This window comes from Astyanax mexicanus, unplaced genomic scaffold, assembly GCF_023375975.1.
Source record: "Astyanax mexicanus isolate ESR-SI-001 unplaced genomic scaffold, AstMex3_surface scaffold_48, whole genome shotgun sequence".
Classification (NCBI taxonomy): domain Eukaryota; kingdom Metazoa; phylum Chordata; class Actinopteri; order Characiformes; family Acestrorhamphidae; genus Astyanax; species Astyanax mexicanus.
In genome coordinates, this window is record NW_026040058.1 from 186,330 (window position 1) to 213,451 (window position 27,122).

General features: G+C 37.7%; 1 pseudogene; it reads right to left on the reverse strand.

Moving 5' to 3' along the window:
- Positions 1–2,165: 2,165 nt before the first annotated feature.
- LOC111197399 (interferon-induced very large GTPase 1-like) overlaps positions 2,166–27,122 on the reverse strand; it is a 30,722-nt pseudogene continuing 5,765 nt past the window's right edge.

The window sequence follows — 27,122 nt, forward strand, 5'->3', positions numbered from 1 at the left end:
TTATACTTTGCTCTTTAACAAAGACAGACATATGGTATGGCATATTAATAAGTGTATAAATTTATAAATTATATAAGTATATGTACAATGTACAAGTATATGTACAAACAGCAGAGATGTAGTTACTGTAGTTATGATACAGGACGCTGTCACACATTACAAATATGTGCCTTCATGTTGAAATACTTTATACTTTGCTCTTTAACAAAGACAGACATATGGTATGGCATATTAATAAGTGTATAAATTTATAAATTATATAAGTATATGTACGTACATACACATACATGCTCTGCAGTTTAAACTTTGAAGGTGTGAATGAGTGTGGGGGTAGGGGGAAGGGCGAGGCCCGGCAGGCCGCGACTTTCCGCATCGTTCATCGCCAAGCTACGGCGTAGGACAGGGTGTAGGGTTGTGCAGAGACTCATAGGCTACGTCGTAGGTTCCACGCAGGAGTAATAATTGGCTCCACTGAGCTAAGCTTCCAGTGCGTTAGCTTGTTGTGCTAACTGGCTAGCGTTATCTAGTGAGCTGTCCCAGCATGCTTGTTTGGCGGTGATGTTCTGCTTCTACAGAGCGCTCTGCACCGTGCTCTGCTGCGCCTCTAGCGGTATTGCGGTATGTGAAAAATCCATAGCGGTTCTAAACTGACGTACGATATACTGTATGAACCGGTTTGCCACCCAACACTAAGTTATAGCTATATAAAGTTATAGTTATAGTTATAAGCACCACATTTACTTTTTATAACAGATTTACACACTTGGTATTTTAATCTCAGTGTCTTCATGAGGTAGAGTCACCTGGAATAGTTTTCTCAGCATTTTGAAGGAGATCCTGGAGGTGCTGAACAGTAGTTGCTGCTTTTCCTTCACACTGTAAAGCTCCAGTTCATCCCAAATCCCTGAGGTCAGGGGATTGTGGAGGTTAGACAATATTTTTTATTTATTAGGTAATTCCATATGTGTCCCTTAATAGTTTTAATTCATTAATATAAATCTACAATGTTGAAAATACATTAAATAAATAAATAAAAAAACATTCACTGAGAAGTGTTAGTATCAGTAACATCTAACTTTAGTTTATAAAGTAGTTATATGTTTGTTTGCTCTGTAATTAAGTACAAAACCTTGAACTGATGAATGTGTAATAATGTGCAAAATGTGTAACCTGTGAAAACAGGAAAATTATAAGTATTTCACTCAGAATTCACCTGTTTTTCCTGAATATTCTTGATTCATGATGAATCTTCTCTCTCTCTCTCTCTCTCTCTCTCTCTCTCTCTGGGAATGGGAAACTTAAAATAGGAGCACTCCTCTTTAACTAAAGGCTCTGTTTGTGGTGGGTTTGTGAAAAGCTTGTTATTTAGTTACGTGCAGTTAATATGACTGCACAACATCTGTGTGGATTTTTTTTATTTCTGGTTTAATAGTTTTAAATAGAAGATGGTCTGGTAAACAGCTGTTTGTTGATGTTTCAAGTTGTTAACTGTACTCATTGCTATAGCTATCAGGCTAACATTTACGCAATTCACGTCAACATAGCTAGCTAACTCTAGCTAGGTTAGCTAGGTTAGAAAACGTCTTTATCTTCTTTTAAACAGTGCTAATGTCCAGTTTAGAAATAAGTCTGTGAGGAAATTGGTAATGTTTATTTATTTATTGTAGGTAAACAAGGTCAGAAGAGTAGTACGGATAGGATAGGTTACATATTTTAATACACACATTAGCCAGCTAGTAGCTAATCCTGTTTTGTGTTCTTGCAGCTTTCCTGAGAGTTCAGAGTGTAAGTTATGACAAACTGGACAACTTTAAGTATTAAATGACATACAATATACATTTAAATGTTTTATTTTAAATGACTGCCTAAAACCCCACTTAATTACGTAATTAGTAATTAACCACATACAGTTGTGACATACAGTCTTTTAATAATGAGTTTTATTTATAAATTACATTGTAGATCTTTGTTGAAGCTCTACAGATGTCAGGGTGCAGTATACTAAAATGTCAATTCATAACAAAATCTTGTAGGATTGACTTTTATTTTTCAGTGCACACAGAACAATTTTGCTAAGCAGAATATGGTTAATAATTACTGTATGTACAGTCAGTATAATTATGTATAAAACCTTTTCAAATATTTATAGGTATATAAGCATGACTTCAAAATCAAAAACTTGTACCGCAATTTGTCTTTTAAATCAAACTTTAATTCAAAATGTATACGTTGCTGTTCAATCTGATTGCAAAGGAATGGAAGGTGCAAAAAAATCTGCCATAATATAGCAATAATATTACATGCATTAGATGTATTACACAGTGAAAGATTGGATTTATACAAAACTACTATATAAAACCTAGTACAGCCATCACAAATATGTCCACTTGTTGGATGCAAATCACATTTCAGAACAGTGAAATACCTGTACAAAACAACCATCAAACCATCTATTGTTTTTTAATTAGCTAAAAATGAGACATGTATAGAAAGAAAAGAGATAATGCAGTGTAAATATGCAGGTGACCTTAAAATGCGGCTGTTGGTCACCTTTGTTGCTTCTTACATAGTATCCACCCTCACATCTAATATTTAGGTTTCTATAAACCTATGCAATAGTTTAAATTATCTGGTATGTGATTAAACTCTGAAACATCAGCTCTAACAGTGGTTTATTCAGCTTGTTGCTTTATTTTAGTAAAATTAAATAATGTCATGGTACTCATCGCAATAGTTCTGAGTTAAGGCCTGGTTATTGAGCCCTGTGAAAAAAAAGGTTTATAAAAAAACAGGGCATCAGTGATTTTCAGCCTTTCAGAATTACACTACAACTCATTTAAGCTTTCGATAGCTTGCTCCTTACTGTAGTCCCTCCATTCTTTGGGAATTTCATTGTTTATGAATTTTTTCCTGTAATACCTTTCCAGGTCCTCCTGAAATCTGCACACAAACCATTTCCAGTACGGCATCTCTGAATTATCAGGCATGATGTTCCATCTGGCATATTCTCCACCTGCTTCTCTGTAGTCCTTAAAAGATAATACTTTACCATTTGTACGAAAATGTAGAAGTTTACTTGAAACAGCAGTTGTGCAGAAATCAATTCCGAGGTTACCAGTAAACATGAAAGACCATCCGTTTATTCCAGGGTTGCGATGAAAACGAACATTGTGATCTCCACTATGGTTTTCCAGTGTGTTGGTACAGATGGCGTTACAGAACGGGCACTGTGCCCAGCAACATCGGCAGAGCTGTTCAATCAGAATGTCTTCCGGTTTCTTCCTGAACATTTCCCACTTGAGGTCAGAAATGTCTTGAAAACTCTTGTTTAACTCTGACATAATGCTAGTTAGTTCTGCGATCACAATCTCTCGAAGAAAATCAAGGTCTGAAACTTCATTCTGCTCAGGACATGACTTTTCCTTCAGCTGAAGCTCATCTTGCAGCTTTCTGGATAAATGTTGGAGCCACATGTTGGCATCTCCATTGTTGCGTTTTACTTCTTCTGTTGCTTCATTCACAGCATCCATCACACGTTTTCCTTTGGAACTGATGTTTCTTCTGATGATTTCTAAAACTTCATTTTTATTTTCCTTGTGTACATAATCATCAACCTTCTTATTAATAAAACGACTACAATATTCTTTGGGTTTCTGAATATACTCAACGTAATTCTCAAAGTTTTCCTCCTCTGCTAGTGATGTCAGGATGTGTTTTTCCTGATTTGACTTGTTTCCACTAAATGCAGGAACATCACACTTCATTTTGTCACTCAAGTCAATGGCAGTTTGGTCATATGCTGCTTGCACTATTGATGGATTAAGTGTATCCACAATTACACGACCAAACACAGCTGTAGAAGTTGCACCACTGCAGTAGTCCTTAAAGATATTGAAGTACTGTGGCTTCTGTCTCTCCAGGTAAAGTCGTACATCATAAGCTTCTTTAAATTCTTTATGCTGCTCTGCAAAGTAGTCTGCTGCAAAGTCACATACACTGAGACATAGGTCCACTGTGAACTCCTTTCTGAGTGTATAATTAGAGGTGTTGGATTCATGTTCTGTTACTTTGTCTTTTACAAAGCTGATTATTTCTGGAATGTAGTTACGACTGTATCCATGTTCTGCAATTGATTTACTCCGAATTTCTGCCTTAATATCCTCAGCAGTGTTTCTAATGAGAACACTGAGTGAATTGTTATCCTCTCCTGTAAAAGTCGAGGTTCCGGAACTCTCTTCAGCTGGGGAACATTTCTCACCTTGGTTCAAGTGGCCAGATGCACAAGCATTTTTATCTTCCACATCCTCAACACATTCGTTCCTAGACTGCAGGTCTTCCTGGCCAGGGTCTTCCTGGTTTTTAAGAATAACATAGTCTGAATAATTCCCTAAGGCATCAATTCTTTTGTAAATTTCCCGGTGCTGTCGCTCAGTGACAAAGGTTTGTTCATAGCTTTCTGAAAGGATCTGTGTTACATCACCACATATATTAATGTCAGCAAATTGTGGTGTGTCAGAAGTCAGCTCATTGACCCACGTGGACCAGACATCTTCAAATTCTTTCTGGAGTGCATCTTCATCAGTTTCTATGTTTTTTAAGTGAAAGGCGAGCTCTTTACTCAGTTTAAAGAGCTTGTTTTCATACATTTTCTTTTCAGAGTCTACCTTCTTTCTTGCCTTTTTCAGTCGAATGACCTCATCCAATTTTCTTTTTGTTCCTTGTACAAGTTCACTACATAACTCTGAAACTTTCACCTGAAATCTTTCTCTCCATTGAACCAAAATTTCTTTGTCTCTGTCTTCATCAAAGAGCTTTTTAATTGATGTCTCTACATCTGTCTTTGTCTCTTTTATGCATTCCACGATGTCCTCTTCATCAATCTTGATGGAATCTTCATTAGTGACTCTGTTGTGCAGTTTGTTCTCAGTAGCCAGCATGGCACTCCTGAGGCTCCATGTCCATTTACTGTACTCATGCTCCAGTCTCCTGTACACTGCAATCTCAAGAGTGTTTCTGAAGCTGAAAACAAAATTTTCATCTAGAAGTGCATTCCATAAACTGCTTAAACGTTGTTTGAATTGTGAGAATGTCACAGCAGAGTTTGAGGACATTTTCGAGATTATATTTCCCTTTAACTCTTGAATGCTATCACAGTACAAAGGGTTTGGTGGTGCCATCGGTGGGCTTCCCTCCCAAAGTTGGGCAAAATATGACACATCACTCCGCACATCAAATGCAATCACATCACTGAAACATTTTGCATTACAGTCTTCTTCTTTAGCTGCTAATTTTGTCATTTCATCCAGATTGTCCAAAAAGCGCTTCCGTCCCTCCATGTTTTTCTCTCCAGCAGTGATTTCTCCCACATTCTGATGTACAAACATACATCTCGGATTTAGTCTGACCTTCTTCATCCTCAGAAAAGCCTGAACAACAATCTGAAGGATGTCTTGCATCTCTGATGGATTCTCTCCAAACATATTAATTAAAGTCATGTTTCCAAGACCTACCACAAATGTTGCAAGTCCATTGTCTAGTTGTCTTGTTGATATTCCAGTAAATTCCAGAGCTCGTAATCCCTCAGTATCAACCACAAAAATGTAGTCCAAGTTCAGTTCTTTCTTCATCTCCTCAGACACTTTGACCAGCTGCATGAAGGCTCCTCTGGTGCATCTTCCAGCACTGACTGCAAACTGGAGTCCGAACATGGCGTTGAGCATGGTGGATTTCCCTGAGCTCTGAATTCCCAGAACTGACAACACAAAGACCCTCTGGTCTCCCAGTATATTGATTAGTTCATCTAGAACTGCAGAAACCCAGTCAAGAGGAACATGGCCTGTATCACCATCCATCAGTTCTAGTGGATGGCCAGATAGCATGGACTCAGCTGCAAGTTTGGGGAGAGAGAAGTCATTTTTCCCTGCTTGTACAGCCATGCAGGCCTCATATATCTGACCCATCTCCCTAAAAATGTGTTCAATGCTGAAGGCTGCAGCGCTCAATTTCTTTGATATTTCTTCAAGTTTTGTTTGTGCATTCTTCATGTCTTCTGATTTATCAGCCTGTCCTTTTAGGTCCAAAACCTTTGACCAAGTTTGATCATATGCATGATGGAAACCAGAGAGCTCATCTGTGGTGAAGTTATCTAGCAGGATCCCAAGCCATTTCAGAAAATAGCATTTTTCATTTTCTGCTGACGTCTTCAGTGTGTGAGTAAACAGGTCCATCAGTTTTGAGAGCCCAAGTTTATGCTGCTCTTCACGAATGTTTTTCATTTCAGCTCGTATTTCACTCTTTTGCTTCTCTAATTTGGACCCTTGAAGTCGGTGGAGTTCTTTCTTTTTCTGGCACCATTCACTCCAAAACTTCCCCTGATGTGGGAGAGAGGATTCCTTCACTTTGGACAATTCTGTTCCTTCCGGCCATTTTATTATCTGCATAGCAGCTTCCTTTCCCTTTTGACACTTCTCATCATTTTCATCATTGGTCAGCTCCTTAATTTTTCCAAATTTATTAAGACTGAATGTATAGGGTGAGTTTGAGCAGCAATCTTTGATAACTTTTTCCAGATCCATAGATATATCTGATTTATTCCTGTCTTTAAGTCCTATCTTGTATTTTGAGTTCTGTGACACAGTGACTTTTGAGTTATCCCCACAGGATAAGTAAATTAGTGGCTTTTTCTCTTTATAGAGTTTCTTTAGTATTTCATTTTTTGGTATATTACCATCTTGATCACCTAAGACTACCACGTTCACTGAGGACATTTCAGTTAGAATCTCCAGCTGTTTCTCATGAGTTTCTGCATCACCGTGTAGATTACAGAATGCCACACAATCAGTGAAATGATCAGTACTTTTCCCAGATGGGCAGTACCAGGCAATTTCCACCACTCCGTCCATCAGTTGACGATTTCTGCTGCTGCCTGGACAGTCCCTGTGAAAGAACGTGCTGTGTCTTTCATTGATCAGATCATTTATCAGTTTTGATTTGGATGTGGAGATAGAACCAATTCTAAAAAAGGCTACCATTGGCGTTTCTGCTTCACAAATCGGCTTGATTTTGCTGATCACCTTTCCAGACATGTCAGTACTTTTCCAGCTCTTCCTGATCTGATGGAACGCCCACTGTTGAAACTCAATCTCTCCTGTGAAGGGATTTGGCACCAGTAGAGGCAGAGCGTACTGACACTGTGAAAGCTTAGTCACTATCAGCTGCTTTAGGAAACTATCTGAGCAGTGGAACACTGCCATCTGAACATCCATGGGGTGAATAGAATATTCTTGTGTTTCTTCATCAATAGACACTAACTGTAGGCTGAAGAATGTGTCATATGTGTCATCTTCCTCTTTGTTCACTGGACCTGACTGAACATGACCCTCCTCACTGGCTGCTTCTTTAATGGGAATATATCTTGCTCTGTAGTCCATCAACATCAGCCTCTGTAAGAAAGCCTGAACCAGTTCTTTCTCTCTGCAAGGTTCTTTGAATGATAATATCTGTGCAGTTAATTGAAGAACATCTGCTGATTTCAGCTTTTCTGTTTGGTGTCCATTTAACTGAAGTCTTGTAAAGAGCTGCTCTGTTTTTTTGTCCAAAAGTGGTTCTTTTCTTTCTTTTTCATACTTTTTATTTTCTTCATAGTGTTGTGGAGTGTATTTTGTTCTGTTAAGCTCATCTTCCTCCACCTGTAAAACAGTTTCATATTTATTTTTTATAACTGTATTCAGAATTGTAACAAGTTAAAAAACTGTAAAATAAACAGTGAAAAGGTGACATATTTACAACCTTTAAATATGGTATACATTTCTAGAAGCTGATAAACTGTTTTGAATTCAAATTCAAAATCTAATTGGTTTAGAAAATATTTTAAATAGTTGATACAATTACTTGGAAATTGAATTTATCTACATGTTTTTAAATAATTGCTCCATGCCCAAATTATTGTTTCATTTGTAAGTATGGACCCCGCCTGAAGAGCTTAACTGGGAAGGAAAACTGAAGCTGGAGTGCGTGAAGCAGAGCCTTTTTGCACTGCTTAAAAATGCTAAGTATGCAAATTTGGTAATGCCAGAATTTGTAAGATCCTCCAAACATCGAAAAATGCTGTGGCAGTGAAGAGAGGCAGAGGATGTGATGTGTGGTGCAGGGGCCATTGCATTGGCAAGTAGACCCAAGAGGCAGGAAAGGGAGGAATGGAACAAAACAGTGAACCACTTCTGTATTCGGTAGATCACGAGGGGAAACCAGGCAAGCATGAACCAGAGTTGTGGTTGGCAACTGTCTCCTGTACAAGTGCTCTATTAAAAAACTGACTTTAGTAGAAGTTAAAGGGTTCTTTAAGCTCCACATTTAAGTGAAAGTACTAAAATATTTATTATTTTTTGTACTTAAGTAGTGTAACAGTTTTAGGTATTGTGTAATATAGTTATTACAGAAAGCAGTCAAATGTTTAATATTATATGCAGGCAGCAAGGTAAATGGCAGAATGGGAGCAGTGAGGTCTTCTTGATCACTTGATTTAATCAATGATTTATTGGGACTATTGACTAATGGACTATTAACACTTCCTAAATAATTTTAATTCATTAATTACATTTAAATGAGCTATTTACAGGGTTTTTAGGCTATTCAAAAAGCTCCCACCATCGGGTATAAAGCAGGGTGATCACTGATACATTTTGAAGCCAATTCATTACTATATGAGCATATTAGTGAATATTAACCCAGTTTTAGATTTCTGTGCTGTACACCACCAAAATTGCATTTATTGTTGCTTAAATGCAGTGTGAATGTACCTGTCTGAAGGTGTGAAATTAAACCTTAATAAAACAAATAATCATTTGTAACAGATCGTAAACAGGTTGTAACTGTACACTTTTAGTTTCAGTTTTTGGTTCATGTGGTACTCACTGAAGAAATGTTTCGTTTTTTTATTCTGTCCAGGGCCTGCTGCGGCAGTGACATTAAAGTCTGTAGAAATCCAGGCTTTTTTGGGATCTGAAAATGTATAAAAACTGATTATTTAACCAATAATAAAGACCTACATTTTTTTTGCTGTTTGTGGTGTGCACAATGGAACTTGAATCATATCAGTCTAAAATTATATTTTCTTAAAAAACAAAATGTAGCATGTGGGCGACTGTATAGATTTGGTCGATGAAGCTGAAATAGCCCAAATGAATTTTATGTCTGTTGCATTAATAGCTTTACAGCTTTTATCAGGGCTGATCCATGTAGGCCATAAACAGTCCTGCTTTTTATATTGTGTAAATGTTCATGTATTAGTGTTGTCATATATAAAAATAATATCAATCTCCACTTCTAGTCAAATAATCTTACTGTTGCTATCCCCTTTTGCTCTCACTGAATGAAATGGGGCAGTGTTGCGGCTATCTAGGTAGAGCAAATGTGCAACTATAATGTGTCAAAGTTTCTGGCTGCTTGGATCATACCACATATGTTGAATATGAGAGACATAAGAGAGAATTTCCTGTTTTCTTTCTTATAAGACATGGTATCAAGACATTTATTTTTATTTTTGTAATTTGCTCTTTAGGACAGCAGAATTAAAATAATTAAAAAAGAACAGGACAAAAACAAACAAAAAAAACCCACAAGATTTAAAATCCCAAGCTATCATAAATATAACACTTCTTAATGTACAACCAAAGACATTTAGAATGACTAGAAATAAACATTTATTTTGTCTTGTTATCTGAAAAATGCTTATAGTTAAATAATGTTGTTATCAGTTGTTCTGTGCATGAGTTTATACTAATGTGAGTAATGATTAATAAAAAACTACTTACATTTGGATTTTCTGTTCTTTGTTTTCTGGCTGTAGATTTTGTCTCCTCTGGTTGCACCTGAGAATTATCGGCTGATAACAAAATTGGCAAAGTAACAGTTAGATTGCAAAATAAGATTTAGTTACTATTAGATTTAGTTACTAATTAGATTTAGTTACTATAATTCCCAGAAATTACAGGTAATTAAAAATTAATTAAATTAATTTAAAAACAGGTTTGGTTTTACAACAGTAAAACACAAGGTGGTTGAAGATGCCAATACGTTTAAATTGGAATACTTGCTGACTTTGATGTGTCCATTGTGTGGTTACATCATGTACATGAACACAAATATTAAAATTGACATTGGTAGGTGCTCTGCATTACGGTACTTGTATCAATACAAGGAGCACAAAAATAGTACTTACCACTTAGTTGACTCTCAGAATCTTGAAGGCTTTTTCTGAAGTCTGAAACTGTGTTGTACATCTCTGCAGTGTAACAGCGCTGGCTGTTCTCAGAGACCGTGAATTCAATCTTCTCTAGTAGCATTTTCATCTCTGATTGGTTGTTCATGCTTTTGCTGCAGGTGTAATATCTGTCTCCACATTTCTTCACCAGCTGCTCTAGACAAGGGTTTTTCTTCAGTTCATCTATGACTTTGTCATCGCCCTCCTCTCTTTCGTAAGTAAAGAGGATCATCGTGAATGGTAGAACAGCTTCACCAAACAATTTCTGAAGCCATTCTATTCCCCTCTTATCACTGTCTGTTAACTGCCCGAGTTGCAGTACGAAGATGAAGGAATGGATTTCATTTTCACTGACCAAACGGTCAATGGTCTGATCCACTGAGTCCAGGTAAAGTTCATTTTCCTGCAGGTCCAGTATGTTAATTACATTCACTCTGTGTCCTGATATCTTCCTTGATTCTGGAACAGTCTGTGAAAAATCAGCATTGCCTTCTGGGGCTTTCCCAAGCAGGATGTTCTCATCTCCAAAGTGAACTGCAGAGCTGTTCCCAAACAGCACCACAGTGAGATCACGGGTGTTCTGATCTGGAATAAAACCCCATACAGTGTATTAAATCCAGAACTTAATTTATGAGCCATATGAATGATATGCCTGTTTGTATAGATCATTTTATATTCTTACCCATTTTATTGGATTTGATGATTCAGGTCAGTTCTCGTTCATTTATGCGTGCTTCAGGCTTGAAAAGAACTTTTCTCTTTGTTTCGTTATCATCCTTAAGAATGAACATTAAAAAAAATTACAGTACACATTAATTTAATGTAAATTAATTTACATTAAATAAATAATTTAGTGTAAATGTTTTAACGTAAACACTGCAATCATTTTAAATAATCTGTATTATATTAAGGGGTCCTGATCAAGGCTACAGATATACTTCCTGCTTGGTCATGCGTTCAAACAGACAAACTGCTGTATTGGAAACAATGCTGTTTACATACAGTACCTCCCATAGTGACAAGGATGCATTGTATAGTTTAAAACAGCTTATCATTTTGATTCTGTTGAGTGCTTCACTGCCCCTAAATCACATTCATTTTTGTGGACAAGCACAACCAACACATGAAATGGACACAGGATACACAACGCAACCATCATGTGTACACGAACATATCATTTTCAGCAAGTATATCGCTACCCTTAGTGTGGTCTTTACAGTTGTTTCATAAAAAGTGCTCAAAGGATAAGGATTGTTTGGGAAAATCTGCTAGTCATCCCATTAATTATTTCTTTCACCTAAAATGACTGACAATTTTCTGATTTCTCATCAAGTGCTATTTTCCCATCAAGTGCTATATATATTTACTTCAGACCCTGGTGCATGGTGGAAGCGATGGAAAGAGATTAGTTCCAGTGAGAATGGTCTACCTAAAATAGTTTGCTTTACCACTACCGCATCTTTGGTACTATAAGGCACACCAAATTATAAGGTGCATTATGCAACACTAGAAAGAAACAGTGATGTCACATGTTTTCCTTCTAATTCACTAAGTCTAACCGTGGTGGAGCTAAGTCAAACGAGAGCCCTAAAGAAAGGGGGGTGGGGGGGTGATGGGGGGGGGGGGGGGGGGGTGAGTAATGCGCTTCTGTTTAGATTCTTGAATTTCTCCAGCACTAAGGATTAGCCGCTAATTAAGCATTAGCCGCTAACCCACAGTGATACACTGAGGAACCATGAGTGTTCTGGTAAGTCAGAGCGGTATTAGCTAGAGGCCTGCACTCCCACGGAAGTCCCGCGGGAAACTCCCATGGAAGTCCCACTCCCGCAAATTAATGAATCATTAAGAAAATTGTAATAATCATGCAATGATTCCCATGCAGGGAAAACCCTCAAGAAAAATCTCAAAGCGTAGGATGGACCGACACACACGCACGCACACACACACACATACAGATGAGAGATTTTTAGCATCTCCAATTCACCGAACAGCATGTGTTTGGACTGTGGTAAGAAACGGTACAGCACTATTCAGTGCTGAATTGCTATTTTAATAAATACATAAGTAAATTTGAAGCACTAAATGTAATTAACTCAATTCCTATAAGGACCGCAGGGCAGGAGCGGCAGAAATGTGTATGAGGCGGGCGGGCACGGGATTAAAAGAAGCGATTTTTTTGCAGGAGCGGGAGGTAACGGGACAAAAACACGCAGGAGCGAGTTTAAAAAGGCAGTCCTGCACAGACCTCTAATATTAGCTAGCGGTTTGTCCCACGAAGCTTGTTTTAACACGGTAAATATGCAGACTACAGTCCGATATACTCACCTCTGAACAGCGGAAGACCTAGCACTGCGGTTAGCAGCTTCAACGGAGTAGCTTTACTGCTCCCTACAACCTGACTGGTAAAATTCATACAGAAGGTGCACCGGATTTTAAGATGCACTGACTATTTTTGGGAAAATTATAGTGCGGAAAACGCGGTATTTTACTATTTTACAAAAGCATTAGTAGCTTCCTTTTATTGAAGTGGGACAATCTGTGTCAGGGCCAGACAGGAATGAGACTGGTGCAGATACAATAAAATAACTTTTATTAAAGTTATAGAGTAGACAGGGGTAGTCAACAGAAACAGGGTCAGTACCAAAAATGCACAGTGTAGAGAAACCATACCATAACCGGAGGACAGTCCAGAGTTCATACACGGTTAGGCAGTATCACAGGGTAGGCAAAAATCCAGAGTACGATAAACAGTCCAGGTCATACACGGTAATCCAACACAAGGGAGCAGGCAAAAATCAAAGTCGGTAGAAAACAAAAAACAAGATCATACACGGAGAATAGCAAGGGCAAGAGAAACGCTTTGTATTGTAGGAATTACCAAACAGATACTCGGCGAGGTGTGAGCGTGAGCATGGTCCTTAAATACACTGAGGCTGTATTCGGAATGGCATACTACTATACTGCGTACTGCATACTGCACTAGTATGTACTGCATACTACACGCTGCCCAGTATGTAGTATTCGGTACTGTAACACTTTTGATTGTAGTACCCTACACGGTCCTGCTGTGACACACCAGTCAGTGCTCTGTAGTGCTCCGAATTCCTCAGAGTGAGTTGTAAACAGAAAGAACATGAAAAATGTCCTACCTTTTCATTATTAAAACTAATAAGATCTGCATACTGTCCAGAACAGCAATTGCTGCTTTTATTTTAGAGTTTAGCAGCTAACCCAATTCTAACAACCAATTAGCAGCAGCCCCCACAACCCAAGTATGTTCCAGTTATATTTAAATATGTTTTTCTATTTATTTTAGTAGATTACTATTTTCATCTATGTAAGTACCAACAAGAAGAAAACATTTAAACAAACTCTCATTCATATTTACACAATCTCAACACAAATCAAACAATTTTATTAATTTGTATTCAAATAATTCCCTTATTTAAAAGAAAAATATGTATTTAAACACAGGGAATTATTTATTAAATCAACAGAACGATTTATTAAACAAAGGTATTTATTTATTAAATAAAGAGAATGATTTATTAAAATAACAGAATAATTTATTAAAACTGAGGGAATCATTTATTAAAACTGAGGGAATCATTTATTAAAATAACAGAATAATTTATTAAAACTGAGGGAATCATTTATTAAAACTGAGGGAATCATTTATTAAAATAACAGAATAATTTATTAAAACTGAGGGAATAATTTACTGCATCAAGGAAAGTAATGGCTCACCGCTGTCGAGACCCTCCGCTGTCCCGGCCGCGGAAAGCGCTCGGTCGCGGCAGCGGAGGGTCCCGGCCGCGGAAAGCGCTCGGTCGCGGCAGCGGTGGGTCCCCACCCGCGGAGAACGCGCGGCCGTGGCAGCGGAGGGTCCCCACCCGCGGAGAACGCGCGGCAGCGGAGAGTCCCGGCGGCGGACAGCGCTCGGCCGCGGCAGCGGAGGGGGCTCGACAGCGGTGAGCCAATACTTTCCAAAATAATTCCCTTAATTTAAAAATATATTTATTTATAAAATTTAAAAATCTCTCGCACTCGCCTCCATCTTGTTTTTTTCTGAAGCGAGCTGGAGAAGCCAGTCGCAATGCATGTTGGGATGCAGTATACCGCGAAGATAGCTCTCCATGCACACTGCGGAATCGGAGCGGAGTAGTACACCATCCGGGTACCTGTAGTGCACTACAGATCCTCAGTTTGGTCACATACTGTGTACTGCATACTGGCTTTAGGCAGATTTAGTACGCGAGTAGTATGTAGTATGCCATTCCGAATACAGCCTGAGTAATCAGTACTCGGGACTTCCTGGTGGCGTCATGTGACGTGTCATGTGATCGGGAATGTGTGTTGTGTCATGGAGTGGTGCGTTCTGGGTATTGTAGTTGTTACTGTGAGAATCGCAGATAGAGCTGGATGTGGGAGACACAGACGTGCTTTCAGCACCAGACATGACAATCTGAAATAATATGTTTCCTTAGTTTTTTGTACAAAATATGGCCAATTTTACTGCATCTGAAACATAGACTCATATTGAAAGTGGCTTTTTTGCAGTTTTCATTTTGAACTGTAAAGTAGTTTCACAATAAAGATTTAAACAGAATTTAAACAGTATAGTTACATTCTGAAAATGCGCCTCATTTCTGCCAGCTGTGGATATTGTTATTGGAACCTCAGTGACCTTTACAAAACAACATCATTAGATTAGTTCTAACAGCCAATAGTAATGCAGCAATTTTAATTTTATATATAGAAAGTTTGTGGGTAAATGGGAGTTGCCATTAGGCTTTGTTGCTGCAGAAGAGAAAACCCTACCTGTGCTACATAGATTGAATATAGATGTTTATATAATTACCAGAGCTATGTGGTGGTTGACTGATCCTAAATATGATATTAAAGTAGTACATTAAATGTTATGTTATTAAAACCATATGTTTACCATACCATAATTACCATAGCTGAACAGTGAACCTCTTGGTATGTTTTCTGAATTGCTAATGAAAAAACTCCATTGATAAAAATGGAAAATTCAGTGCTTTTTAGATGATTTATTAATATTCTAATGTATTGATTCAATTGCAGCAGTGCTGTTTTATTTCCTACAGTGTGGTGTTAGAAGACAGCAAATATATATAAACTGGCAGACAGTAACACCTATTCTTCGCAACAGACATCTGAAAATGTAAAAAACTGTTTTGAAAAATGCCACCATTAGCCAGTTGTGTTCAGCGTTAAGAATACATTTGCTTTAAAAACTTGAAGAAGTTTTCATCAATTTAAGAAAAAAAAAAAACAAATATGATTAACCAGGGGTTTAGGTTGGGACTTGAAAAAATGCAAAATCCAGCAATATCATTGTGTACAAATCTTGAGATTTATTTACCCAAAATAGCCAGCTGGTGTAAAACATATCCCTTTCATTGTAATTTTGAGAGTGAAAAGCTCTTTACACTCATTAATTATCTAACAGATACTTTGTTTACTTTTACTTCCTTACTTTTCACCAAGCCTCAAATTTCACAGGGAAATTAATGCTTTGTTTAGTCTGTATGTGACTGTTAATATAATTAAAACTTGATATGTCAGAAAACATGTTGATCTTCCTGAGCTAAAAATGTGAATGAAATGAATAAATTTTACCTGGTTAAGGGAAGGTTTCAGTCTCCTCTTGCTGTATTTTGCTGCTGGTGTGATTTGTCTGCTGCAGAAAATGAAAGTGGTTTCTTTGTTCTGTGAGGAACAGGGCAACTTCCCTTAAATCACATGACTTGGTTAAGAATGTCAGACCCAGACCCACTAAACTGTAACAGCATGACTGTTAACTATAAGTAAAGACTTTAATATTATTTTCTTCTTCAGTATTCACTTCTGTGATATTAGTATTGACCGTAGTGTTAGATTGTTGAGGACAAGCTCTTATAAAATCACAGATTGTCAGAACTGTATCCCCAGTACTGAGTACCACAGGAAAAATAGCACCACTTTGTGGCTGAAGTGTGGAATTACAGTTGTTATGTTGATCAAATATATTCTCCTTTCATTCCCACAATAATAGATGTAAAGTAGTGGTGTCAATCGATAAAAAAAATCTGATTAATCAGAACACTATTCTGTGATTAACTTCAATTAATCGCACTTGTTCTTCTTAAGATGCAAGTTTTTATAGTGGCTGTTTAGATGTTAATAAAAGGATGAATGTAAGCAATATAGAATGCACTTATATTTATATAAGTGCTGTCAATTAAAATACTAGTATATACATGTATGTTTGAGGGGAGATTTATATTTATATTACTTTATAATAAACATCTCAGCTTGGTTGTAAGGATTTCGGAATTAGAACTTTTGCTGAGTATAAAAAAAGTGTTTGGAATCCCACACATGCTCACAATGGGGGCATGACCATTTAAATGGCCTGGGTGAAATATGTACCGGCCAGTATTCAGTAATGTGAATACTCTTACGTGTAGCTATGCTGAGAGCATAGGGAATCAGAGTGTGTGTTGTGCTGTGTTATTCTGTGCTGGGATGAGAGCTGGAGTCCTAAACACCACTGGCAGAGAGGAGAGCCCTCAGCAAGCTGCTGAACATCATGGACAATGTTCACCACCCTCTGGCCATAAGATCTGGCCATGTTCAACTCCTCTCAGCACAGCAAACTAAAGACTCTGTGACACTTTTTCATTCCGGCCACTTTGTTTACTCCATGAACACACCCTCCGAGATGCCCTATTTATAATATTTTTATAGTTACCATATTCTGCATAGTTTTTTTTAACTATTTACGTTGTTACAATTTTCACTGCTAAATTATTATATAACTGCATACTTGCACATTCTGCATAGCTGACATCAGTCACCTTCTCGTTATGCACAGCAGCTGGTGTTCATTGTTGTTTTACTACCTCTGTTACACACACTAAAAAAGACTCTACTTTATTCTATCTATCTATCTATCTATCTATCTATCTATCTATCTATCTATCTATCTATCTATCTATCTATCTATCTATCTATCTATCTATCTATCTATCTATCTATCTATCTATCTATCTATCTATCTATCTATCTATACAACCTGTTTTCTTGCTTTCCTGTTTTCCTTGTTCCTGTTTTCTGTTTCTTACACCACTCTTTAGCCTAGCCCTCTTACTACTGTCTTTGTTATCAACACCTTTATTTGTTACACCATCTCTCTTTGCCTTGCCCTTATATTCATGTTTGCTTCTCTGTTGCCGAAACCCTGCATTATCCACTACTATTCTGGTATGTCTTGTGTTTTTGCTGCCCTGTTTACTTTGTATATAGTCTTTATTATAAATAAATCACTGTTTTACGTTCGGCGTGTGCCTCCGCATTCCTTGGTTCCTGTGTTTCTTTCATACATACATACCTACATACAGTATATACATACATACAGTTGCAAGAAAAAGTATGTACCCGACGAAGGCCGACGAATGTCCCCTACTTTTCCTTTGTAGGGCCTCCATAGGGCCCTTTTTAGTAGTTATATTGCTTTTGATAGTGTTTTTTTTTTTTGTAGCACAAGTAGCAAGAGGTGACTACCACATTTTGCGTTGTCTGTATACCAAAAAAGGCCATATTGTTAAACTGTGTAGGAGACCATGTACCTGTCCTGCAGTGCTACCTTTGCCAGTCTTCCTGTGTTTGAATCCTTGTGTAAACATTAAGTTTACCTTTTCTCTTGTTTTCTCTTTGTGGTTAGGACAATTCTGGAGAAAATTGGTCTCCTACGGAAGGTAACCCCTTTGCAAGCCAAAAAAATGTGATAATTAAAAAAAAAATACAAGGTATGTTTATGTAAATTATCATTTGTTTCTACAATGCAGATCAATAAAACACTTTTTCTCAAATATATTGTGCTGCTGTTATGACTGCCTCACTTAATTCCCTTTGTCCTAGGATTGCAAGTGCCCAGGGTCAGGAGAGGGTGTTGGTGTGGAACCCACTGCTGCAACTTAGCCCTGGTTTATCCTCATGAATGAGGTGTTAGGACAGAGTCATTCAACCAACCCTTCTGTTCTAATTGCCTCCATCCCTGAGGATACATGGACCAAGTGCAGCAATGGGTGACCAGAAGGAAGAGGAGGAGGAGGAGAGAAAGCCAGAGAGAAACAGGAAGAGAGAAGATAAGCTCCTACAGCTCCTCAGAGAGACAGAGGAGAGGAGAGAGCAGGGAGAGGATGGATAGGCTGTTCTACTACTTGAGAAACTAGTTGAAAAATAAATATGATTAATTAAAAGAAAGTGTGCTTATTACATTTTTTTATTTACACCACATCTATTTTAATAAAAAAATGATACATTTTACAGGACATAACTGAAACTTATAAACCTTGTAGTTCTTATAAAACTATTTACATTATCTTATGTTATTTATATAATTTTACTTTTTATTGAGCTGAGCATGGAGTCCCAGGTGGTGCTGCTAGATTTGGATGGGATGCCACAATAAAAGGCCCTGGCATTCACCGGCACTTCAGAGTGTTGGGATGCATATTTCCACTGTCCACTGTATCAGCAGGGTTTTCAGGGCTGAGACAATCAACAGCTAAGACAATCAACGGCTGTCATGTCACTAAGAAAGAAGCAAAAGTAAGTAATGATGTGTCATGTTAAATATTACTTCACAACCTTTATTTGACAAAATAAATCTTACCACAATATAGTCGTGGTCGTATGTACCTCCTCCAGGGCAGACACCTGATCCCTCCGGGGGGCACCACTTACTACCGCCAAGCCATTCTCCCCCTCATCCTCCAACACATGCTCCTTAGGCTCATCATCCGGGGTTATGATGTCACCAACCCCAAGGCAAATGTTGTGGAGGATGGCACATGCCGCTATGACCTGAAATTGTAAAATGGGGTTTAGAAAAAAGAAAATTTCTTCTGAAAAAATGTTATTCTTCCGTTTGTTGAGCGATTACTTACATGAGAAACAAAGATGTGGTGCAACTCCAGCAAGAAGATGGCCCTAAACCTGTTTTTCATCATCCCAAAGGCATGCTCTATATTGAAGCGTGCCCTGGAATGATGGCTGTCAAAGCGCTGGGCTCCCACACCTTGTACTGGCCTCTTCAATAAAGTGATGAGTGGAAAAGGAGTTTTTGGAGACATGGGTATCCTTGCAGGTAATATAAGAAGTAAATACTCAAACATGCAGGACTCACCTCTGCAAGGTTATCAAGATATCTACAACACTGTTACATTTTAATGTTAATTTACAAATTCTTAACACTTGGTAGTCGAAGCACAGCCGTCGAAGCACAGAGTTAACTCCAGACAATTTCAGACTCAACTCCACATGAGGCATAAAACCACCCAATCTGGCAACATTGCGAGCCACTGGATGCTGTTAATTTTAGACTTTTCCTGTGTAGTTCATTTATGTGGCGATTATGTATCTAAACAGTGTAAATATAACAGTCTATTTATAAATATAACTTAAATCCAGAACTCAGTTTGTGTATTTATGGAGTTTTAAACACAATTCAGCTGTTCAGGTGTTCAAGTTTAAGTGACCAGAGCCGGTGCATGTTAATGATGAGATACTGACCGAAGTCACTCGTATTTTCACCATCAGATAATCTTTGAACTGCTGTGGTTTGAAAGCAGTGGTTGATGTATATGCGGTTAGTGCCAGCCTCTCTGCATATCTGTGAAAGCATAGTTGGTGGCTGGTTTACTCTAAGAGGACTCGCAATGTACCAAACTGCATCTGATGCACATGCCGTCTTTTTAGAACGTAAATAAAAGGCAGGCCCACTGGGTGGCATTTTGCTCAGGTATTTTTCTAATGTTGCAACTGGGAATAGAGGGTCTCCAGGTTTGGCAAATATGAATCCCTTGTATATTCCAAGGTCTCACGTGATGTCTTTGTGGTTTTTTGTTTCTTCATTGAATAACACTATGCAGACTTTGTGCCATTTTCATCTGTTTTAATAATAAATTACTTCTTTGTAAGAGCTCTGTTGCCCTTTTTTCCTCGCCATCCAAAATGAAGCTGGATATTTAACCAAACTTTGTTCAGGAGCCCTCTTGCATGGTTGGGATTACATGCGTTAGATTATTGATTATTTTCTCATCTATGGGTGAAACGGATGGGTGGCAGGTTGTTTCCAAAGAAGACATTGTTTGCAGGTTTAAACTCAGGGTCACTATTCAAACACCAGGACTGGCTGAGTGAAGCCTCATTAAGGAACATGTTGAGCCCTGTACCAAGTCCAAGAAGGCTGCTGATCAGTGATGTCAGTAACGCGTTACTTAGTAACTCTAATCTGACCCTTTTTTTCAGTAACGAGTAATCTAACGCGTTACTATTTCCAATCCAGTAATCAGATTAAAGTTACTTATCCAAGTCACTGTGCGTTACTCTCTCTCTCTCTCCACCTCACACTCACACACAGACACACACACACACCGATCCCTTTCCCGTCACCTTTACAATCCTCCCCTGTCTCTCTCTCGCGCTCGGCGTGTCTTTAGTTTCCGCCTGTTCTCATTTTTCCGCCAGTTCTCGGGCTCCCTATCTCTTTATAAAGGCGTTTTTTCCCGGCCGCGTCCCAATTCACTAGCCAGGGCAGCGGTCTGCACAGCCGCAGAGCGCGTATACCGTAAAGACAAGAACAGTTCTGACGCTTTAAATGAACGCTGTCAAAATTAAATACTTTTCAGTAGTTTACTGGTTTGGGTCCGCACTGGACAACGTCTGGGTCCGGACCCGGACCGCAGTCCGCATATATGTAATCCCTGGCCTAGATCATATACACGGTTTTGTTTTATAAAACCACTCTTTGCTGCCCTGCAGAGAACAACAGGTTCAATGTTAAGATTTACAGTGTTAAATATTTCAGGTCAAGAAAGACTTTCTTTATTTTTCTTTTTTATAAAAACAAGTATTTATGTTAAGTGAAATCAAGAAAGACCATATTTTATTTTTTATATAAAAAAAATGAATTTATGTTAAGTTAATTCAAGAGAAATTGTCTTTTATTTTTATTAAAAAAAACGTATTTTTGCAGGAAATAGTTTAACTTTAAATGTCTAGAGATACATTGTTGCTGTTAAAAATGCATTTTCCAATAAAGGGAGTATTGGCAAAACTGGTTATAGTTTTTATGTTAAGGCGGCGCCGCGGCGGGAGGTGGTGTCTGCAGCTGCTGAAAGTAACTAATAAAGTAACTTGTACAGTAACTTAGTTACTTTTAAAATCAAGTAATCCATAAAGTAACTAAGTTAAAGGAGTAATCAGTAATCGGATTACTTTTTCAAAGTAACTATACCATCACTGCTGCTGATACTGTAAAGCTCACCTTTTCTGGTGCGGATAGAACTATTAAGTATTCAGCTCAGCCTTTTCATCTGTTCCCATATTGACCCTAAAGTCATTTTGTTAGAGCCAGCCCTAAAGCACTTTGTAGCTCATTATTTTTGTCGAATTGTATTTTGCTCATTTCGAGCCAGTTCCAGCTCATTCAGTTGCTCTGCTGTCACTGCTGTCGACCTTACAGTTTTTGGGGTAATGGTAGATTTAGAATTTGTATGTGTAAAGTCACACTCTTCTTCTTGGCAATGTGTTTATGGAGCGATACAGATTTAGTGTGAGAATGCTGTGCTGTTATCACAAATATCAGCACGATTAAAACACTTCTTTGTGGAGCCCCTGGCCTGAAATGACATGGTGTTTTTGTTTTTTACGTTAAAAAAATGGTGAGCACCAGATAATAAGTAGTGAGCACCACTTATTAACTGATGATCACCAGATAACGGTAGCTAACAAGCTGTAGTTTAAACTGACAGATGTTCCACAGTGAAATAAAGTGGTTAGCTTGCCAGCTAGGTTAGCTAATATTAACTACTTAACTTCAGTGTGGAATGTTGTAGCTAGATAGGTTAACTAACAGTAAATACTTTATTTCAGTGAGGAATGTTTTAGCTAGCTAGGTTAGCTAACGGTAACTAACTACTTTATTTCAGTGAGGAATGTTTTAACTAGCTAGGTTAGCTAACGGTATCTACTTTATTTCAGTGAGGAAAGTTTTAGCTAGCTAGGTTAGCTAACGGTATCTACTTTATTTCAGTGAGGAATGTTTTAGCTAGCTATGTTAGCTAACGGTAACTACTTTATTTCAGTGAGGAATGTTTTAGCTAGCTAGGTTAGCTAACGGTATCTACTTTATTTCAGTGAGGAATGTTTTAGCTAGCTATGTTAGCTAACGGTATCTACTTTATTTCAGTGAGGAATGTTTTAGCTAGCTATGTTAGCTAACGGTAACTACTTTATTTCAGTGAGGAAAGTTTTAGCTAGCTAGGTTAACTAACGGTATCTACTTTATTTCAGTGAGGAATGTTTTAGCTAGCTATGTTAGCTAACGGTAACTACTTTATTTCAGTGAGGAATGTTTTAGCTAGGAAAGTTAGCTAACTTTTACTACTTTAATACAGTGTGGAATGTTTTAGCTAGGCAGGTTAGCTAACATTAACTACTTTATTTTAGTGTGGAATGTTTTAGCTAGCTAGGTTAGCTAACAGTAAATACTTTATTTCAGTGAGGATTGTTTTTGCTAGCTAAGTTGGGTAACAGTAAATACTTTATTTCATTGTGGGATGTTTTAGCTAGCTAGGTTAGCTAACGGTAATTACCTTATTTCAGTGACGATTGTTTTTGCTAGCTAAGTTAACTAACGGTAACTACTTTATTTCAGTGTGGAATGTTTTAGCTAGCTAGGTTAGCTAACGGTAATTACTTTATTTCACTGAGGATTGTTTTTGCTTGCTAAGTTAGGTAATGGTAATTACTTTATTTCATTATGGGATGTTTTAGGTAGCTAGGTTAGCTAACGGTAATTACTTTATTTCAGTGAGGAATGTTTTAGGCAGCTAGGTTAGCTAACGGTAATTACTTTATTTCAGTGAGGATTGTTTTTGCTAGCTAAGTTAGGTAACGGTAATTACTTTATTTCATTGTGGGAGGTTTAAGCTAGCTAGGTTAGCTAACGGTAATTACTTTATTTCAGTGAGGATTGTTTTTGCTAGCTAAGTTGGGTAACGGTTATTACTTTATTTCATTGTGGGATGATTTTGCTAGCTAAGTTAGGTAATGGTAATTATATTATTTCATTGTGGGAGGTTTTAGCTAGCTAGGTTAGCTAACGGTAATTCATTTATTTCAGAGAGGATTGTTTTTGCTAGCTAAGTTGGGTAACGGTTATTACTTTATTTCATTGTGGGATGTTTTTGCTAGCAAAGTTAACTAACGGTAACTACTTTATTTCAGTGAGGAATGTTTTAGCAAGCTAGGTTAGCTAACATTAACTACTTTATTTCAGTGTGGAATGTTTTAGCTAGCTAGGTTAGCTAACAGTAAATACTTTATTTTAGTAAGGAATGTTTTAGCTAGCTAGGTTAGCTAACGTTAATTACTTTATTTCAGTATGGAATGTTTTAGCTAGCTAGGTTAGCTAACAGTAATTACTTTTTTTCAGTGTGAAATGTTTTAGCTAGGAAAGTTAGCTAACTTTTACTACTTTAAAACAGTGTGGAATGTTTTAGCTAGCTAGGTTAGCTAACATTAACTACTTTATTTCAGTGTGGAATGTTTTAGCTAGCTAGGTTAGCTAACATTAAAAACTTTATTTCAGTAAGGAATGTTTTAGCTAGCTAGGTTAGCTAATGGTAATTACTTTATTTCAGTGAAGAATGTTTTAGCTAGCTAGGTTAGCTAACGGTAATTACTTTATTTCAGTGAGGAATGTTTTAGCTAGCTGGGTTAGCTAATGGTAATTATTTCAGTGAGGAATGTTTTAGCTAGCTGGGTTAGCTAATGGTAATTATTTCAGTGAGGAATGTTTTAGCTCGCTAGGTTAGCTAATGTTTACTTTATTTCAGTGTAGAATGTTTTAGCTAGCTAGGTTAGCTAACGTTAATTACTTTATTTCAGTGAGGATTGTTTTTGCTAGCTAAGTTAGGTAACGGTAATTACTTTATTTCATTGTGCAATGTTTTAGCTAGCTAGGTTAGCTAACGGTAATTACTTTATTTCAGTGAGGAATGTTTTAGGTAGCTAAGTTAGCTAATGGTAATTATTTCAGTGATTAATGTGTTAGCTAGCTAGGTTAGCTAACGATTACTTTATTTCAGTGAGGAATGTTTAAGCAAGCTAGGTGAGCTAAAGGTAATTACTTTATTTCAGTGAGGATTTTTTTGCTAGCTAAGTTAGGTAATGGTAATTACTTTATTTCATTGTGGGATGTTTTAGGTAGCTAGGTTAGCTAACGGTAATTACTTAATTTCAGTGAGGAATGTTTTAGGTGGCTAAGTTAGCTAACGGTAATTACTTTATTTCAGTGAGGAATGTTTAAGCTAGCTAGGTTAGCTAACGGTAATTACTTTATTTCAGTGAAGAATGTTTTAGCTAGCTAGGTTAGCTAACGATAATTATTTCAGTGAGGAATGTTTTAGCTCGCTAGGTTAGCTAATGTTTACTTTATTTCAGTATGGAATGTTTTAGGTAGCTAGGTTAGCTAACAGTAATTACTTTATTTCAGTGAGGAATGTTTAAGCTAGCTAGGTTAGCTAATGGTAATTACTTTATTTCAGTGAAGAATGTTTTAGCTAGCTAGGTTAGCTAATGTTTACTTTATTTCAGTGAGGAATGTTTTAGGTAGCTAGGTTAGCTAACAGTAATTACTTTATTTCAGTGAGGAATGTTTAGTTTTAGGAGATCAGTTCAGTGTGTTTATGGAGTTTTAAACACGACTCAACACCTCTCTCACCTGTGTGCGTGTTTCTGCGACTGGTGCTGGCACATGATAATGATGACGGAGCGTCCGAATTCACTCATGTTTCACCACTAATTATTGAACTACATAGTGTCTCCCTAAATAGCGCAACACTACACTTACATTTACATTTATGGTATTTAGCAGACGCCCTTATCCAGAGCGACTTACAACAGTGCTTCAAAGTTACTTAAGATATCCAAAGCTAGTTTGTAGACTAGGATCAAGAGATACATAGAACTTAATCATGTTAAGAACCCTAGGAACCTTTTTTTTTTTTTTTTAGTTTAGGAACTCTTTAAAAAGATGTGTCTTCAGTCGACGTTTGAAGACGGCGAGTGATTCTGCTGTTCTGACATCCAGTGGAAGTTCATTCCACCACCTTGGTGCCAGCACAGAGAAGAGTCTGGATGTCTGTTTTCTGTGGGTTTTGAGTGATGGAGGTTCGAGCCGAGCTGTACTGGAAGCTCTAAGAGCTCTTGGTGCAGATCTGGCTTTGACCATCGCCATCAAGTATGAAGGAGCTGGTCCGTTTTTTGCTTTGTAGGCCAGAGTTAGGGTTTTGAATCGGATGCGGGCGGCAACAGGGAGTCAGTGGAGGGAACGCAGCAAGGGAGTCACATGACTGAACTTCGGAAGATTGAAGACGAGTCGTGCTGCCGCGTGCCGCTTTGTGCTTCTGCTGATGGAGTGACCAGTGACTTCTCGAAAGAGATGGAGAGATTGTTGTGAAGGCTCGTAGTTCCTGGGATGAACAGAAGGTCAGTCTTGCTGGGGTTGAGTTTTAGGTGATGAGAACTCATCCACATTGAGACGTCACACTAATGAGGGAGTAGGGAGCCATTTCGGTCACAGCCCATGTCTCTTCAGGGGCGCCATATTTCTAAACCAATCAGATTGTGAGTTTGGAACTAACTGTTAAATAAATTAATATAATAAACTGAAAGCTATTTATTAGCTTGCTACCCCAAAACGAAACCAATAAAAAAAAATATGAATATATATAAAAAAAAATAATAATTTTAAAGTAAACCTATGGCTTGCACCCACCTCAAAAGTGATTTTTTTTTTCACTTCCGGCGCCGATGTACACTTCATGAATCGGCAATGGCCACTTTACCCAAAGCAAACAAACCTAACAGAGAATCCATAATTTTTATTTATCTTGTAGAAAGAATATTGTAGTGCTATTAATAGCCTTCACCATTTCCTTCCTCAACCCCACAACCTGCTCGTTATTACTCAGGACCCTTCACCTTGCCAATCTAAGTTTTAATTCTTTAGTAGCTGATATGGGAATGTTCTTGTATGTGTTTTTATTATGTATTTTTCATTTTGCAGCCTCTCCTCACCTACGAAGCTCTGTATGGAAAGTAAAACTTGCCTGCAGTTCTAGTCAATTCTTGCTTGTTTAACTGGCTTTCTGTGTATAATACAAATGTTCAGCCTCAGCGTTCTTATCGCAGTGCAATGTGGAATATGAAGTCAACTGTCTGCTGCTGCTGTCCCTAGAGGGAGGAGAATATCTGTGCTGTGTTAACTAGCTAACTAGCTTAGCTAATGTTACTTAGTTAGATAGCTCATTAGATAGATTTACTGCTTACTCTGTTAGTCTTCACTTTTTTAAATTGTTTAGCTAGCTAGCTGGCCTAATTGTTCTGCATCCTAGTACCAAGACTGCTGCTTGCGTGATTTTAGGATTTTACGTTTGCTGAGGGGGGCATCACCAGCTTTTTGAAGATGAAAATAGATCTAATCCAATCCTAAAACAAACAGTACAGACTTATTTTTGTGTTCTTGAATTTAAACTATTAGTGCTGAAAGCCAGTGTGTGAAGCAAAATTGCTAGAAAATGTCAAGTAACTAGCTTAGCTAGCTTAGGTCTAGTTAACTAGCTCAGGCTACAGTGGTTGGTTTAGTGTTTTTGCATTGACTGACAGCACACCAAAGCTCTCTGTTTGTCTGGCTAGAGGTAAGAACGAATGAAACAAGACCATGTTTAAAGAGGGTGGGTGGTACCCCTCAAGTACCCCTAAAATGAGTTTCAGCACT